Consider the following 12992-nt stretch of genomic DNA (forward strand, 5'->3'; position numbering starts at 1 on the left):
TTCCTGCTAGCATAAGGCCCCACTCCACCAGGGCAGCAGCTACATCTACAGCCTTCCTCAGGGTGTGCCAACCAAGGATATTCTGGAAGCTGCAACTTGGAGTTCAGTACACACCTTCACCAAACACTATCACTTACCACTTTACTCTAAGACTAGAGCTGGCTTCGCCACTGCAGTTTTGCAGGGCCTTCTAGCCCCCTCTAACCCTGTTTGACTCCACCTCCCATCCTTAGCTTTGGGATTCTACCCAAGTGTGATGACTGCAGCAGGGTAACACGATGAACATAGTACAGTTTTGTACCTACCATAAATGTAGATGTTCGAGTGTATACCCTGCTGCAGTCCAGGTTACCCTCCCTCCATCCCCTCTGACCTAACTAAACCTTTCCATACCTTAAAATTTGATACAACCTTTGTGGTGTATTTGCTTATAGCTGGAGAGATGCTTTTGTTTGTGCTAAGCTTTTATTGTTGGTACTATTTACTGACCATCTTTTGGGGGGGGGCACCTGACATCTGGGGCAAGAAAAACTGAAGAAAATGGAGTTGGATGCGTCTTATAGACTGCAGCAGGGTATACACTCGAACATCTACATTTGTGGTAGGTACAAAACTGTACTTTCTTCGTGTTTCACTGTTGCAGTCATCACATTTGGGTTATCTGCCTGCAGGCAGCCCTCAGACGGCCTGAATACCAGAGTCTTGAATTTCTGTGTTGGGTGCTGTCTCTTCTTCCATGACGTCAGGTCGTCAGGGGTATAAAACAACAGAAGCAGTTTGCAAGTGCCGGTCGGACGACTTCTCAGATTTTCGTTTTCGAGTTTCAGAACCGAAGTCTTCAAAAAAGCTTAGTACCCCATTGGGGATCCTTTTTCTTGCTCTTAACCAATGTCAGTAAAAGTTAACAATTGTATTACCTGTGGAAAGCAAATACCTCATAAAGATTTTCATTCGTACTGCATTCCTTGCTTAGGCCCAGACCACAACATCCCTCACTGTCAGTTTTGTGCCTTGTTCAACCCCTGAACTGTTCGTCGTCGGTCAATATTTGCAGCAAATTATGTTGGTACTTGGTATAACTATCCAAAAATGGCTTCGGTAAGCCATCCGACTACCGATATTCTGAAAAAACATAAGGATAAAGATAGAGACAGACCATATAGGTCCAAAACTGCCGACTACACTTCCGTTAAGCTAGTCGCCAGTCCGATGGTACTCAGTGAGGCCAATTTTCTTATAGACGTGGGAGAACTTTAGGTGCGCACTTCTCACACTTTAAGCACAAAGAGAGTGGAGGAGCAGTGTACAAACAACTGACAATGTTGGGGGATCAGTTATTGGGAATGTTCCCTTGTGGACATTGTGGATCATGTCAATTTGTGAGTAAACTCAAGCAGTTTACCAGTGTCAACACAAGTAGGGTGTATGATCTTAAGGTTTTTGGTAATTGTGCTAGCAGCTGGGTAATATATTTGGCCACATGCAAATGTTCTGCCTTTTATGTGGGTCAAACGTCCCAATCATTGAGAATATGGATGTCAGAACATAGAAGTGATGTACATAACAAAAGGGAGACGAATGCCCTATATGGACATACTGTCAAACATCCTAATGCTGAATTTAGATTCATGGTAATAGAATCATTGGTGATAGGAGTAATCAGCAAGGTTGGCACACTATTCTTAATCATAAATAGAAGTATTGGATCATCAATCTAGGAGCATTATTTTCTCCTGGACTCAATGACCATTTATGAAGTATACCACATATCACTGTTTTTCTTTTTCTTTTTATATATTCTTTATATATTCTATATATATTCATTACATTTTGTATTTATATACAGTATGTTTATCTATTTTGTACATATACTGAAACCATGTTTGCATATTGTGTTATTTTTACATTTATATGCATTATGTGTATATATATATATATATATATATATATATATATATATATATATATATATATATAATATATATATATTTTTTTTTTTATTTTTAATGTTGTCTCATTAATATCTAATGTATTTATAGTATTTGGGTTGGACCATGTTTGTCATTGGTTGGGGGGTGTATATAGGTTCATAGGTTGGTACTAGGCTATCAGCCCTAGGGCCTATACAAGCCTAGCCATAACAATTCCCTGGCTATTTCTTCCCACACTATTTACTTCCCTGGACCCCTGTCTAGCAGGGCGACTGACGTGATCCCCGGGGTGTATTTCCTTTCTCCCATCCAATCGTCAAGGTTCCTTTTGAAGAGGACCAAAGAGGCACTCTGCTTGACATGTATGGGCAATCTATTCCAGAGTCTGGGGAGTCTCTGGGTCAGGAACCTATCCCTCCAGCATGATGTCCTTCAAGGATGCATCTGCAGTCCTAACATATGGGTTGTCCTGCCTGGGTTGTCCTGCCTCAGGCAGCCCTTCGGTCGGCCGGATTCCAAAGTCTGGGTCTGGCCTCGGCTGATGTCGCACTCCACCAGACGTCATAGCTGCTGTGGTATAAAGGCATCAGCCGACGCCATTTTCCTCAGTCTTTCTTGCCGCGTGGTGCCCGAAGCAGAAGCTGTTCGCAAGTGCCGGTCGGTCAGATCCAGAGATTTCTACTACCGAAGACTTCTAAAAAGCTAAGTACCCCGTTGGGGACTCTTTCTTGCCTCAGCCGATGTCAGACAAAGTAAATAATTGTTTAACTTGTGGGAAACAAATACCTCATAAGGATTTCCACTCTTACTGCCTTCCTTGTTTAGGCCCGGACCACGACGTATCAGCTTGTTTAGCCTGTGCTTCTTTCAACCGACGGACGCTTAGACATCGGTCGGAGTTTGCAGAGGAGTTTTTTGGTCCCGCTTTTGCTTACAAAATGCCGTCGGAGACTCCGACAGCACAATTAGTTAAAAAACGCAAGGAAAAGGACCAACACTCGCGGTCCGCGGTTTCGGCTGAAACCACGGTTAGGCCAACCGCGAGTGTCTCGGTTTCGGCTGAAACCGAGTCCTCGGTTCTTCCTTCGGCCGAAAACAGGCCTCCGGTAGCCGAGGCTTCACAGAGCATGGTTGAATCGGCTTCAGAAATTGTTCCTACAGAAGCAAGCACCCAGGATTTGTCAGATACTATTCCTTTAGACATATCTACCCCTGCACGTGGGGCTGCTAGACCCCCTGCATCCATGTCTATCAAGGCTTGTGCCAGGGCTAAAGCAGCTAAATCTTCTAAGGCCTTACCTGCTAAAATTCCCTCACACGGGCCTACCGCTAGTTCTCAAATGCTCAGCCTGGCTGAGGATCTCATTTCTTTGATCAGGGGATCCCAACCTCACCCAGACAGGGCCTCTCAACCCCCTCCAGAGAAGAGGCCTAGGACTGAATTTGTTTCCACAGATAATTCCTCGGATGACTCAGATATCTCAGACCCACAGGAAGGCCCATATTCTCCTTATGAGGATTCTGATGCAGAAGATTCCATTCCTTCTGCTTCTCCTCCTGAAGAATTTTCTTTTGGGGAAACCTTACATGCTATGAGGGAACACTTTCAATGGCAGGGCCAGGATTTTTCAGATTCAAGGAAAAGGCTAAGGACTTTCTTACACTTACCACAGCATAGGCCTTTAGCCATTCCTCCAGTACTAACAGTTGTTGATGATGCATATAATGATGCCTGTACTGCCCCTGATTCTCTTCCTCCGGCCCCTGCCAAGCCTGACAGATATTACAGGGTCCCGGACACACACTACCATTTGTATAAGGCTCCTGTGGCAGATCCTGAAACCATTTCACAGGGCCCTAAGGCTGTGGCAGCTACCTCTGCCAAAAATCCTCTCCCCTCTGAAAGGGAATCTAGAGCATTAGAGAGATGGGGTAAAAAGGTTTATACTTCTGCTACTCTTTCGGCCAGGGCCTTAAACTGTCAATTCCACATGATTCAGTACCAGGAATTTTTGTTAGACCAGCTAAATAAAAAACTGTCCTCTCCTGAACCTATAGACCGCAAGTCCCTTCAGGAATTGGTACATAACTCTCAGCAGGTCAGTAACCATTTCTTAAAATGTGGCTATGATGCACTGGAGGCTTCCTTTAGATCAGCTATGACTGGAACAGTGATTCGAAGGCATGCTTGGTTAAAAGAACAATCCTTACCAGACCATGTTAAGTCAAAACTCCTAGATGCCCCTATGGAGAAACAAAGTTTGTTTGGCTCCCCTGCACAGGAGGTTCTAAAGAAGATGGAGGAAAAAGCTAAATCTGTCCAAACAGTCAAGGATTTCTTACAGGTCCAACCTCCGAGGTTTAGCAGAAATTGGCCTTCGAAGAATTGGTCCTTTCCAGACGCCTCTAGAGCACAGAGAAGCAGAAATAGACGCCCAAGAGGCAGAGGTCAATCCAGGGGTGCCTACAGGGGATGTCAGTGGCAACCTACCAATCAGAGAAGTACTGCCACAGATTCAACTACAACCACTTCCACTGGACAGACACAATGACTTGGCTCTGATTCCGCCTGCCAGGGAACAACTGGAAGCACCCTTGGGCGGAAAACTAGCTTTATTCTCCCACAACTGGCATTACATTACAGGAGACAAATGGACTTTACAAACAATAGACAAAGGCTACAGGTTTCACTTCCACACTCTACCAAAAAAGAGAGGAATGCCAAACCTACCACCAAGCCAAAAAACAGACGCTCTAAGACAAATTAACAACTTACTAAGGATGAGAGCTATAGAAAAGGTACCGCCTATGGAACAAGGCCAAGGATTTTACTCCAGGCTTTTCCTTGTACCAAGAAAAGAAAATCAATGGAGACCTATTCTCGACTTGTCCGCTCTGAACACATACCTCATTGTTCCAAAATTCAAAATGCTGACCCTCCAGCAACTTCTTCCCATGCTGGGCAAGGAGTCTTGGCTGGTGACTCTAGATCTCAAGGAGGCATACCTGCACATCCCTATACGACCAGATTGCAGAAGACACCTCAGATTTCTTGCAGGATCAGAGCATTATCAATTCTCAGCATTGCCCTTTGGCTTATCTACTGTGCCCAGAGTATTCACGAAATGCCTGGCATCAGTAATTGCTCATTGCAGGCTTCAGGGAATTCAAATTTACCCATACCTGGACGACTGCCTAATACAAGCGGACAACAAGGAAAAATTAACAAAAGATTTGGAAAAGGTCATACAATTGTTGCAAGCCTTGGGATACACAGTCAACATGCAAAAATCAAGACTAGTACCATCCCAAAGGATAACATTCTTGGGTGCAGAACTGGATACATCAACTCAGATGGCTTTTCTCACAGAAGAAAAACAAAAGCAACTACCAGTATATTTCATGACATTAACAACACAAACTCAGCTTACTGCAAGGAAAGTCTTGCAAGCCCTGGGTTACATGGCATCCTGCATAATATTGATTCCGCATGCCAGACTGCATATGAGAAAGTTGCAATGGTACCTAAGGAATGTATGGTCTCAACACAAGCACAGTCTAGAAGCACAGATTCCAATAATTCCATGCCTGAAGCAAGAATTCCAGTGGTGGGCTCAGGCCTGTCGGTTGAACAGAGGACTGCCTTTCCACAAACCTCATCCAATCCAGACCATCACCACGGACGCCTCAGACCTAGGCTGGGGGGCACACATGGTGGACAAGTGCATACAAGGCCTATGGACCCAAGACCAGCTGAATCTACACATAAATCTAAAGGAGTTGCTGGCAGTGAAACATGCAATCCAGGCATTCCGACCATTCCTTCAACAAGGTCACTTGCTGATAAGGACGGACAATACCACAGTCATGTGGTACATCAACAAACAGGGAGGTACACACTCATATCCTCTATGCCGGATGGCAGTGGACCTGTGGAATGTGGCCCTGAATCTCAACATTCAACTTCAGGCCAGATTTGTACCAGGAAAAGAAAATTCACTAGCAGACACCTTAAGCAGGACTACCACGGATGCTCACGAATGGATGCTGCATCCAGATATCTTCAAAACCATAACAAAGAAATGGGGACTACCAGAGATAGGCCTGTTCGCCTCCCCACACAACCACCAATTGAAGAAATTCTGCACAAGGGCATACCACCCACTTGCTTGGAGGGTGGACTCCCTTTCCTTCAGCTGGAAAAACCTGACAGCATATGCATTCCCACCTCTTCCTTTGATGTACAAAGTCCTACTGAAGATCAAAGAGGATCAGCCAAGAGTAATCCTGATAGCTCCAGACTGGCCGAGGCAACATTGGTACCCGCTACTGAGAAGCATGTCTCGGACACACACATGGCCTCTACCTCTATGTCCCTTACTCCTAACACAGAACAACTACAAGATCCTACATCCAAATTTGAAAACACTGCAGCTAGCTGCTTGGAATATTGCATAAGACAAAATAACCCAGATTTATCTCAGAGGGTTAAGGACATTATCCTGGAGGCTCGCAGACCCTCCACAAGGAAAACTTATTCAGCCAAATGGAAAAGATACCTCATGTGGAGTGCAGCAAAGGGGGAAATGTCTCATTGGCAAACATAGCACACATCCTGGAATACTTAGCAGAACTGTTCCACAATGGCCTGTCCTACTCCTCCATTAAGATTCATGCATCAGCAATCTCAGCAGAATACAACATGGATCCTCCTGTCTTCTCTCATCCTCTACTCAGACAGTTCTTGAGAGGAATCAAAAACGTAAAGCCTCCATGGAAACCACCTTTACCTACATGGGATCTCAACTTTGTGCTGGAAAAGCTAACACTTCCCCCTTTTGAACGGGCAGCAACAGCAGATTTACAGTTCTTGTCTTGGAAAACTGCTTTCCTGCTAGCAATTACTTCAGCAAGAAGGGTATCTGAATTACAGGCATTAATGGCAGTACAGCCCTTCCTTATCTTCCATCAGGATAGAGTGTCTCTGAGAACCAACCCTACCTTTATGCCAAAAGTGGTCTCCAGAGTATCATTGAACCAAGCAATTCATTTACCTATATTCTTCCCCAACCCACAGAACAGGGGGGAAAGACTGCTACATACCTTGGATGTGCACAGACAATTACGCTACTACCTGGACAGAACTAAGACCAACAGAAAACTGACCAACTTCTGGTAGCATATGCAACAGGAATGCAAGGAAAAGCAATTTCAAAACAGACAATCTCAAAATGGATAGGAAATTGCATACGATTTTGTTACTCTTTTCATGGAAAGACAACTCCTGAAAATATCAGACCTCATTCCACAAGAGCTACAGCCACCACTACAGCTTTCCTACGAGGAGTGGCTACCAAAGACATTTTAGAAGCTGCTACTTGGAGCTCCGTGCATACATTTGCCAAGCATTATAACCTTCCTTTATACTCCAGATCCCGAGCAGGTTTTGCAACTGCTGTGTTGCAAGGGATCTTGACTACACCATCTTTATCTTAGTGCCTCCTCCCCCAGTTTGGCTATGGTATTCTACCCATATGTTAGGACTGCAGATGCATCCTTGAAGGACATAGTACAGTTTTGTACCTACCATAAATGTAGATGTCCGATAGGTATGCATCTGCAGTCAGGATTACCCACCCTCCTTCCCCTCTGTGGTATTCCTAGGGTACCTACCCCTCTTTTAGCTAGCTGGGGGAAATTATTATGGTGTATTTGTTTTTGTATATATGTATATATATATATATATTTTTTGCTCTCTACTGTTTGGAATTATTTGCATTTATCCAAATTTAGCCTTCCTAGAGAGCACCTGGCATCTGGGGCAAGAAAGACTGAGGAAAATGGCATCGGCTGATGCCTTTATACAACAGCAGCTATGACGTCTGGTGGAGTGCGACATCAGCCGAGGCCAGACCCAGACTTTGGAATCCGGCCGACCGAAGGGCTGCCTGAGGCAGGACAACCCATATGTTAGGACTGCAGATGCATACCTATCGGACATCTACATTTATGGTAGGTACAAAACTGTACTTTTTGTTTATTGTGATGACAAGGTTTAGATCCCTGGAGCGTGTGGCTCTGAGGGATTGGGATTTCTTTAAGTGTAGCATGTCCAACAGCTCTGGGTTTGACATGGCCTTGTATGTTAAGCAAAGATCACCTCTGAGTAGATGATGTGCGACAGAGTATAGCTGGAGTTTTTTAAGGCGGTCAACGTAGGGCATCTGCTTTAGGCCTGTGATTCTTTTAGTGAGGTATTTCTGTGGCCTTTCCAGTTGTTGCAGATGTCTTGAGAGGTACATACCAAACGGGGCATTGTGTTCTATAATGGGTCTAATGAGGGATGAGTACAGTTGGACAATGACCTCCTTTTTTCTGGATGAAAAGCCCTTAGTGATGAGGTGTGCCACATAGAAGGATTTCCTGACTGTTGTGGTGATGTGGTTATCGAAGGTGAGACCACTGTCCACCTGTGTCCCTAAGTCTCTTATCAAACTTTCGGTGTTTAGTGTACTGCCACCTATATGGTAATTCACGGATACATGTTTTTCCCAAAGGGGATAACTATACATTTATTGGCATTGAGCTTGAGCCCATGGCTCTGGCACCAAGCATCTGTTTCTGTAAGGCCCATTTGTAGAGTATCCACATCATTTGGGGATTCAATAATGGCTCCAAGTTTGCAGTCATCTGCAAACTTTGTTATCCAGAGTCCCTTACTGTTGGCCTGTACTCCAGAGAAGTAGATGCCAAACAAGAGTGGTCCCAGGACTGAACCCTGAGGTACTCCACTTGTCACTTGTCTGGAGCTGGATTTGGAGTCGGCTACTTTTACAGTGTGGGTTCTAGCAGTAAGCCAGTTAGCAACCCATTGGATGACGTAGGGATTAATGCCCAGCTTAGTAAGTTTATCTATGATTCCAGAGTGGGGGATGGTGTCAAAGGCCTTGGCAAGGTCTAGATAGGCTGTGTGGACGACCTTACCCTTGTCCATGGCTCTGGAGACTGATTCGAAGAAGTCAGTCAAGTTCAGGAGACAAGATTGGCCCTTCACGAACCCAAACTGGGTGGGGTCCAGTGTTTGAAGGTTGCCAATGTCTTTGTTTATAAGTTCCATGATAATACGCTCCATGGCCTTGCAGATAAGGCTTGTCAGACTGATGAGACGGTAGTTTCTGGGATCCAAGGTGGATCCCCCCTTGTGGAGTGGGATAACTGTAGCTGTGCGCCACTCAGTGGGCACGAAACCTGAGGTGAGGCTATGATTAAACATGACGCTTAGGTGAGGTGCCAGTTCATATTGTAGTTCATGTAGTACACAGCCTGGGATGTCATCTGGTCCCATGGATGCTGTATTCTTAGCTTTGGAGAGTGTGTTTTTTACCTGTGTGGCCGTTATTACTGGAATTTGGCAATCTTCCGGTATTGAGATGGGCCATTTAGGGGGTGAGAGGGGGTGAAGTTGGCACTGAATCAATCTGCCAGGATATTGGCAATATCCTTGGGATCAGTATATTTAATGCCATTCTGTTTTAGCTCAGAGCAGATCTGAGCATTGCTATTTAGATTCTTGACGTAGTTATAGAATGCCTTGTTGTCTTTGGAATCGTTGGCAATTTTATTTTCATAACTAGCTTTGGAGGATTTTATGGGGGATCTCAGTTTCTTACTGAGGCTGGTAAGGAAGTTTTTTGCATCCTGGGATTTTCCTCTTTTCTGCAACAGTTTCTTCCTTTTGTTGTAAAGTTTGTTTATGACGCCAACAATATCCAAGGGTCCAACAGCAAAGGCAATAGTCAGCACAAATATCCCCAAGATATAGCCACGATCCAAAATTTTGCTTTTAAACAGCTTTTATTACGCCAAAAAAACAGAAACACAATACTGGTTAAGCGCTTTCATGTATGTCCATACACTTCATCAGAACAAAGATAAAAGTAAGAAAACACAGTTTAAATACTTAAAAAACGCCAAAATTCCTTTCTAATAGAATAATTGCACCTTTGCACTTAAAGCAACAACACAGTTTCACGTTGTCCACACATTTTAAAAAACCTATCGTGAATCAACATATTTTACCACATCCTACTCTCATTTGATTCAAGTAAATGTTGCCATTATTTAGATATATATATATATATATATATATATATATATATATATATATATATATATATACAAAATACTGTATTTGTATATATTAATAATCAATCTATAAATATGATAATATGTATAAAATTACTTGTACGAAAGATACAGAATATAAAAAAATGTTAAAATTATTAAAATAATTAAAATAATAAAAGCACAAACAACCTCATAGACACAATCAACTTTTGATAAGGGGCTTGGTGGGAATCATCTCATTGAGACCTGGAAAACATGATGCATTTAATTTAATTTGCCATTTAATTTCCCTTTCTCCCACAATACTTTTAATATCACCATTAAATTAAATGGAAAATGGCACAATGACTTAACCTTAACCCTTCCAAGCGGTGCTCAGCTGCCTGCTCCCTTAGGAGGAAAGCTCAACCTGCATGCAAAAAACTGGGAACTCATTACCCAGGACAAATGGGTTTTGTATATAGTTTCCCAAGGATACATATTCCACTTCCACACCCTACCAACCCCAAACAGTTGCCCAGACCTACCCCCCAAATCAGTGGGCAGAGGCTCAACAGCAGGTTCTCTCTCTTCTAAGTATCAGGGCTAATCAACCTGTTCCAGCAGAAGAAAGGGGACAAGGTTTTTATTCAAGACTTTTCCTGGTACCCAGAAAAGACAGCTCCTGGCGTCCTATCCTGGACCTCTCTATTCTAAACACTTTTTTAGTAATCCCGAAAGTCAAGATGCTAACACTTCAACAGCTGCTTCCTGTGATAGGCAAAAATGCCTGGTTGGCAACCTTAGCCTTAAAGGAAGCTTACCTGCACATTCCAATAAGGGAAATATCTACGTATCAGGGCAGGCTTCATGTACTTTCAATTCTCTGCACTTCCCTTTGGCTTATCTACTGAGCCCAGGGTATTCACAAAGTGTCTAGCTCCAGCCATTGCATTTTGCAGGCAGAGAAATATTCAAATATACCCATACTTGGACGATTGTCTGATTCAGGCAGACAGCCAGGAATGGCTTCTAAGACATCTGGCATTCATAAAGAAAATTCTAAACTCTCTGGGGTACACCACAAACAAAAAGAAATGTACCCTGTCAGAAATCGTATTCCTGAGAGAAAGCTTGAATACAACTTCCCAGATGGCTTTCCTCACTCCAGAGAAACAAGTTTATTTGACAACCTACTTCACACTACTGGCCACAAAGACACAGCTATCTGCAAGGAAAATTCTGCAAGCCCTGGGGTTTGTGGCCTCTTGCATTCTACTAATTCCATATGCAAGACTGCATATGAGGAAACTGCAATGGTATCTAAAAAGCCTATGGTGTCAACATTCTCAGGACCTAGATTCAATGATTCCTATCATTCCTTGTATAAAGACAGAGTTCCTTTGGTGGGCAGAGGCCTGTTACCACAACAAGGGGCTCCCTTTCACTCTACCCCCTGCTGCCCAAACCCTAACAACAGACGCATCAGACTATGCATGTGGGGCTCACTTGGCAGGGCAGTGCCTTCAGAGCAAATGGAACCCGAGACAGATGCACCTGTATATCAACAAAAAAGAAATCTTAGCTGTACAGAATTTCCTGACAGCCTTCAAGGACCACATTCTTCCAGGACAATTATTGGTAAAGACAGACAACACCACAGTTATGTGGTACATAAACAAGCAGGGGGGAACTCGCTTGTACCCTCTCTACAGACTAGCCATGGCTCTGTGGAACACAACCTTGAGCTACCAAGTGCACTTACAAGCTCATTTCCTGCCAGGCAAGCTAAATTTGCTGGCAGACGACCTAAGCAGAACTCTCATGGACCCACACGAATGGAAACTGGAACCAAAAATATTCAACCTTTTGAGGAACAAATGGGCGACCCCAGAGATAGACTTGTTTGCCTCCCCCCAGAACTACCAATTGGACAAATTCTGCACAAGGACTTCCCACAGTCAAGCTTGGAAAGTGGATGCCCTGTCCTTTACCTGGGAAAGCATCTCAGTTTATACTTTTCCCCCTCTACCTCTCCTCTTGAAGGTTCTGCTAAAGATCAAACAGGACAAGCCAAGGACAATACTGATTACACCAGACTGGCCATGCCAGCACTGGTACCCTCTCTTGCGCAGTATGACACTGCTGGAATCATGGCACCTGCCTCAGACCCCTTCCCTGCTGTCCCAGCAGGCGGGCCAGATTCTGCACCCTCAGCTTCAAACCCTGAACCTTGCAGCCTGGCTAATTCCTTGAGCTCTCCAATAGCATCCCTCAGTAAGCAGGTGCTAGATGTCATTCTGGAGGCAAGGATGCTTAGTACTACAAAATCCTATGCTGAAAAGTGGAAAAGATACTGTTCCTGGAGCCAGACTCAGGGGCTGGGCACAACAGTGCCCAGCTTACCTCATATTCTTCAGTTGTTGTTTGTCTTTTCGGCTTTTCCCGGTTAGGGGTTGCCACAGTGGAACTCCGGTCTGCTAATGATTGGCAGTAGATTTCTTCAGTACTTAACAGAAATGCTCTTCAAGGGCCTATCCTTCTTGTGTTATTAAAATTCATGCCTCTGCCATTTCTGCACATTATAATACTGAACCACCCCTCATGTTCTTCGTGTTTCACTGATGCAGTCATCACATTTGGGTTATCTGCTTGCAGTAGCCCTCGTTCGGCCTGATTATAGAAGTCTTGGGTCCTGCATCGGTTGCTGTCTCATCTTCCGTGACTTCAGGTAGTTAGGGGTATAAAGCATGCAGCCGATGCCATTACCTCAGTCTTTCTTGCCATGCAGTGCCCGAAGCAGAAGCAGTTTGCAAGTGCCAGTCGGCCGACTCCTGAAATTTTCGTTTTCATGTTTCAGATCTGAAGTCTTCAACTAAACCTAACTACCCCGTTGGGGAAACTTTTTTTGCTCTAAACCAATGTCAGTAAAAGTCAATAATTGTATTTTTGTGG

At 44.0% G+C, this 12992-nt stretch overlaps 1 protein-coding gene across 1 annotated transcript in view; it reads left to right on the forward strand.

Annotated features, from left to right (window-relative positions):
* Positions 1-12992, forward strand: part of LOC122816662 (ras-related C3 botulinum toxin substrate 1-like) — a 581445-nt gene that overhangs the window by 389647 nt on the left and 178806 nt on the right. The gene's annotated exons all lie outside the window — the stretch shown is intronic.

Source organism: Protopterus annectens, chromosome 12.part0 (assembly GCF_019279795.1).
Source record: "Protopterus annectens isolate FY-2018-M chromosome 12.part0, PAN1.0, whole genome shotgun sequence".
Lineage (NCBI taxonomy): Eukaryota > Metazoa > Chordata > Ceratodontiformes > Protopteridae > Protopterus > Protopterus annectens.